General features: G+C 40.9%; 1 pseudogene; it reads left to right on the top strand.

Moving 5' to 3' along the window:
• The first annotated feature begins 397 nt into the window (after nucleotides 1-397).
• On the top strand, nucleotides 398-2,924 carry LOC116258799 (selenium-binding protein 1-like; annotated as a pseudogene).
• The last annotated feature ends 3,593 nt before the right edge of the window (nucleotides 2,925-6,517 follow it).

Raw genomic sequence — 6,517 nt, 5'->3', positions numbered from 1 at the left:
CCATTTTCAATGCCTTCACTTGTGTTGCAGACCGACTATCCTTTGGCACAACGCGGCCAAATAGGCTTGAAAAGGTCAGCCCGTGACAACTTCATTCTTTTGATAAATATAATCTGGTCAAATTCATGGGTGTGTGTCACATTCTGATAGTCTTTGAATTGCATATCATACATTGTAATGATACAATCATGTGTTTGCTAACATGGAAACCTACATTCTAAAAATATGTGAATCTATTTTGTTCATATTGTTCATATCCAACTCGCTTATGATACAATCATGTGTTAATCTACATTTTAAAAATATGCCAAGGTCTGTCTCTAGAGTGGTAGAAAAAATTTGTTTTCTAAGTTATTTCAGCAGGGAGAAGAAACTGAACTACTGGTTGGTTTGAAGAATGGAGGTAATTGTGCTTGAATTATTCTTTGCCTACTATCATACTCTTTTGACTTTGGTTTTATTCCTCTTTCAATGTCCTGTTTCTTTCTTTTCTTTTCATAATGATTATTGTTATTTTGCACAGCTTATAGGTGAGGCAACTTTGGAGGTTGATGCCATAAGTGCCACTGTCAATTTCTCCTTTGATCAACAATTATTAGTGCAGAATCTAGCACTTCAAGTAAAAAAAAAGTGTTCTACAATGATATAATTGAAGTTGTTGAATCTGGTGGATTTCTTAGTGTGCAATTTCTGGTCACTACTACTTATTCTTGTTTTAGGTGGTAAACATGATGGATGGAAAAGTGGATGAATTGAAACTTCTTTCGATCATATTTAATGCAAGCTTTCTATAATGGGCATATTGAAGAAAAAAAACGTGAGTTTACATTATGCAGTTTCTGGATTCATAGATGTCCAAAACATTTGTAGGTTATGCAAATAGATGGAGGTCCTTAGTTGCACTTCCTTTCTTGTTCTCAGAATTTTATAACCTTTTTCTTTGTTCTTTTTCTACATGTGGCTTACTGCTTTGGATATTTGAAGGATATATTTGGTTTAAAAAAATCTAAAGCCGAAAGAATTATGCTTGAAGTTTTCTCTGTATTCTACCTTAGACGGCTTTCAAAAGCATTTTCTCAAGGAGAATTGGAGAGAGCAACTAGCAAAGGAACTTTGCTTCGCAGTGAACTGCATTTTGATCCATTTCTTTCATCCGAAGATTCCTCCATGTATTTTTGTAAGGGCATCTTTTGTAATTTTAGAATTGCAGGTCAGCCCAACCCCCATGTTTATATGGGGGGAGTCAGAGAAGATGTTGTACATGCATATAGTGAGACGTAAGTATTCTCTTTCCATGTTCAAAATGTATCATGGCTTGGAACCTCAGCGATAATCCATTTTTGCTTTTTCATAATGGTTTTATCTCAATATTGGTCATTGAAATTGTCCTCAAAGCTTACAAATTTTCTGAATGAAATCTTTTATGGTCTGCAGCAATTAATTTGATGACATGTTATTTCAATCATGAACTCACTAACACAGTCCTCTGTCATATATGTTCAACAGTTTCTATTTTTCATTGTTTAGAGAAAACAAACAGGGGACTTGCATTGTGCCAATATCACTAGTTATTTCCACACCAAATCTGATCTCTTTCTATAAATTTATGTGTGACTGGTTGAGCTTTCACATCGGTGAACTGGTTCTGGCAAGTTCTTTTTTCTTGTACAAGATTAATTAACACTGCATCACATGAGCATAATCACTGTCCTCACTTGATTTTGCTGTGATAAGATATATCTCTTAAGATCACATGGACTTCTTGGAATGAATTTTAGCTTTTATCCCATGCATCTGATGTGAGTGCTCTGATCGGCACATCTTCATTTGTGTTGAAATCTGGTACTCTTGATCTCCAATATGTATGTTCTGGTTTAGATGGGAGAAACTTGGTAAGTCCTCTATTTGGATATGACCTTTGGTATCAGCCCTGACACAAGACCTTGATTAGTTCATCATGGGGAGCACCAAAATCTTTTACAAAAGGATTCAGTCTCCAACATGTAGAAGATGGTCGTTATGAAGACATCTACATGTATACAGCTGGCCCGATGGTGAACTGAAACAGACTGGATCTTGGTAACTCAGATCTCCTACCTTTGGAGGTCAGTGTGACAGTGTCAAATATCGTCGCCCTGACAAGTGCACCCTATGCTTGATATGATCATCTATTGTAGTGGCTATTACTTATGACTAGTTTCATACTGTCCTGTGGATTCTATGCAGGTTACGTTGGGTCTGCATTAAGCAGCAACATGATTAGGTTTTTCCAGACTCCAAGTGGATCGTGGAGCCATGAGGTACCGTTTGCTGATCTTCACATTACAGTCAGTGTGCATATGTGGGAGAGAGGGGGTCCTAAATTGCTTGTTTGTTTCTTATATGTTGCAATATCTGTGACACCTTTCGGAATTGGATTATGCCTGACATGCCTGGACTTATAACTGATTTTGTTATCTCAGTGGATGATCGCTTTCTTTACTTCTCAAACTGGCTGCATGGTGATGTCAGCCAATACAACATTGAGGACCCTTCAAAGCCTGTTTTGACTGGACAACTTTGGGTTGGTGGACTCATTTAGAAGGGAAGCCAGATAGTTGTAGTATCTAAACATGGGCTGGAGTCTCAGTTTGATGTTCCTGAAGTAGAAGTGTGTCTAAGTCATTGTTGTTCTTACCTTTTCTTGCTTTCCTCAGGGAAACAGACTAAGAGGTGGGCCACAAATGATCCGGTTGAGCTTGGACAGTAAGAGATTGTAGGTGACTAACTCACTCTTTAGCACATGGGATCGGCAATTCTATCCAAAGATCTTGGAGGAGGGCTCACATATGCTGCAGATTGACATGGACACAGAGAAGGGTGGATTGAAGCTGAATCCAAACTTCTTTGTATATTTTGGGATTGAACCTGATGGTCCTATTTAGGGTTGACTTCGTGGTCATTTGAGAATAAATGAGATGAGAATGGAAATAAGATGCGTATTCAAACAAGAGTGCCCATTATGTTGAAGTACCACATGGGAATTGCTCAAGAAGCACAACACCTTGGATTGTTGGATTAATTTGGAGAATTCAAAGAGGTGGCATGTCAACATCGTAGATAAGTTTTTAAATACAAAAGTAGATGTCTTCGTAGCATGTTCTCCCTCCGCCGCATGTTCTCCCACCTTCACGGATGAAAAATGTTTCCCATCAAAGAAATGATGGTGAAAATTTTTCCCCAATTCTTTTTTTTTGTCCCACACCATCCTAGAAAGAGGACAAAAAGATGGATTGGGTTGCGGGCCACTTGAGTACAGAGTCAAGAACGGAATGCAATTAAACTAGCCCATCCATATCAAGGTATAGTGGACAAGGGTGGAGCTGTCCAACCCCACCAAAGCACAGATTGAATCCTCTGTGGTTACTGCAGGTTCTAACTAGAGGAATGATCAGTGTTTCGGGACCAGGCTAAGGCTCGCTTATAAAATGGTAGTGGCCCCGAGGGCAGTGGAGAACGGGCAAGTGGCCAGGAGGGCACTGGAGAACGGGCAAACGAGCGAGGGTGAGAGAGAGAGAGAAGAGGATTTTGGGGGGAAAAAGGATGAGGAATATTTATGAGCGAAAAAGAAGCAACACAAAATAGTGCTGGGTGGGTGAGCCTCTGTCTTTGTGTGAAATGTGTAAGAGGGTGTTACGTGACTGCATGACGTTCTCTACACATGAGATGCCAAGGTGTAACGGGAATCAATGACAGCGATGAGGGGGACGACGACACTGAATGAGCAAAGGCCAGCCAAAGCACCGACAGCCGTGGCAGCGGCAGTGGCAGACGCAGGAGGAGGAGGAAGAGACATACACGAGTTAGACTCTTGAAACCATCTGCTTCTCCCCTCTTTTCTCGCTCTTCTGGATGATTGATCAAGAAGTTTGTGGTTTTCCTTTTTATAGTCTTGGTGTTGTTACGTGTTTTAGTTCGCCCTGCAAACACTCTTCGTGGGCTCAGAGTTTGTCCTGGTTAATTGTTGTTTTCGATTGGAGGAGATGGCCACGCCTTCCTCTTTCTTGAAGATCTGCTTCAACCCGAAGTGTGGCACCTCGTCATCGAAGAGGTGGTGGAAAGGATGGAGATTAAGGAACGGCGACATGGCCGAGCTCTGTGACCGCTGTAAGTATGTTCTTTTTCCTCTGTATCATTCTTTTTTCGTCTGGTCGTTGCCCGGCTAGGAGATCAGCGTAAAGAAGACATCTCTGTCATTCTTGAAACAGTTTTTTACATCCTCGTTGGGACGATTAAGTTGATGGACACACAATTAAATTGATGGATGCTGGAATTTTCTGTGTATAAAATTTCCTCCGGGTACAAAGGTCATGATTCGCCAGAAATGTGAATTTTATCTTTCTTGAAGCTTTTTCTCGTTAATAATATTCGGCGGAGTGACAAGTTTGCTGCCTTTGGAATCACATGGTTTTCTCAAACTTGTCGCTCTCAAACTGTTAGGAATTTTGAAGGGCTAGACTTAATATTGGATTTGACCTATCACGACATTTTCCGCACAAATGTACTTGTTGATATCTACAGATTCATAGATTATATCAAAATTCGAGGCTCCCTTAAGACGAGGTCTACTTTTCTCTCTTAAGTTTTATCCTATGCATTCTCTTGGGATCTGCATAGGAATGTCAAATTCAATTTATTTTCATATTCTTCAGTCAAATTACATCAGCGTCCGCTTGAAAAAAACATAGATATCTGGATTTTTCTTTCTGTGAATTTTTTATGGAGTCTGTATGTGTGGAGTGTACGCCCATGGTGATGATGTGCTGGGTGTCACGCATTCGAGCAGATTCGACAAGGAAAGCTATATGTCTTACAGTGGAAGCCTTCACTTTTCTTTTGATTTGGTGCGGAAGTCGATCATTTCTTGGTTATTGAAGTGGTGGTGTGCAGAAAATGTGGTTCCTTTTCCCTGTTCTAGGCGAATTTTGTAAAGAATGAAGGTCTCTTATAAATGCATGTAGATGGCCTTTTTAATTTTGCATCTGGCCTGTAAAGTGGGACACTGTTTTTCCTCTGACGGAATGGAGCATCGGTCGGCTAGCCCCCTTTTTTGTTGAGCGCTGGAGAGTCGGTTAGATGTCATACTTGTCCCGAATGAACCTTTGCCTATCATAGTGGTGATTGTGAAGAGCTATCCATCACTAGCAGCTATTGGTCGCTAGAGAAGAATTCTATCTTTTAGAATTTCGTACGCATAGAGGAATGGGGCTCCTTTGCTGTTGCTAGATTTGGATATTACCAAGTTATCACACCATTTGGAGATTTCATGTCACATGTGGATCTATTATATTTTTCCTATTTTCCCCAAGCTCTCTTTTGACAGTCATCACGGTCTGTTGGAACTGCCTTAATACAGTTCACATCTCCACCCTCACCTACCCAGCTTGGATGAGGACCATAGTCCCTTGGCAAGGACCTTAGTAAAGACTTTTGGGATATGGGAGGTCCTTGGTCACCCCTGTAGGCATTCGTCATGAACCCAATTTCCTGACGTCCTCTATCATGGGCTTGCCAAAGTCAGCCCCCAGTTTTGTCAGCGAACTTCTCAACAAGCAACAGTTTTTGGTCCTTGTTGTTAGCAACGGACCACCATGATTCTTCTGCTCTCTTAGCCTTCACCTCGAGCATATAATATGACTATATAGGGTTTGTCATAACAGTCTTGGACTGTTCTGCAATTTGCTGCATTTGAGCCTCTTTCCGTTGTGATTCCTTCTATCCCATGGAAGAACTACTGCCCATCTGGTCTGACCCTTCTCCCGGACCTGGTGCTGCCATGGTCTTTGCAGACTTTGTGTCAACAGCCATTATAACAGTCTTGAACTGCACGTTGACCTTCCGTTGACGGTTTCAGAGATCAATATACAAAAAAAAATGGAGTCAGGCTCCAGTTCCAAATTATGTATTGCACAAGTATAGCAATCATTGGGATTTTGCACTCCTTAGCTTGGAATTCCAACTCATGTTCAACGATGATGTATCCTAGAACTGAAAAGGTTGGTGAGAAACTCCTAGAATTGGAGCGGGCATCTACCTGCTTTGTTGAGAACTAAAATGTATTTGAAAAGGAAGCAGGTTGTCACTTCAAGCTCCCTGCACATAACAAGATTGACATTGGGAATTCATAAATTAATGTGCAGAGTCCTTTATGTGGATCAGTTCAAGATAATATAGGAGGCTTGCTGGATTCCAAGCATGTGAAAGGAAGAAATATCCATGAAACTGAAAGCAACATGATCTTAAGCTCAAGAAATCTCTTGATGGTCAAAAACATGAATCATCTGGTTCATGCGAAAATGTAAGACAACGGTCTGCTTCTCTGAAGGACAATGAAGCAAGGGATTCAAGCAAGCCTTCTGGACCTCATGCACGTGAACAGAGGCCTTCTATGTTGCAACAGGAAAATCCTTCCAGCTTTCATACTGGACTGGACTTTAGAGGCAAAAAAATCAGGCCACCATGGCAAGGCATCGCACCG

This window comes from Nymphaea colorata, chromosome 8 (assembly GCF_008831285.2).
Source record: "Nymphaea colorata isolate Beijing-Zhang1983 chromosome 8, ASM883128v2, whole genome shotgun sequence".
NCBI classification, from domain to species: Eukaryota; Viridiplantae; Streptophyta; class Magnoliopsida; order Nymphaeales; family Nymphaeaceae; genus Nymphaea; species Nymphaea colorata.
Note: the sequence above shows the minus strand (reverse complement) of the source record. Positions and strands in the feature narration are given on the sequence as shown.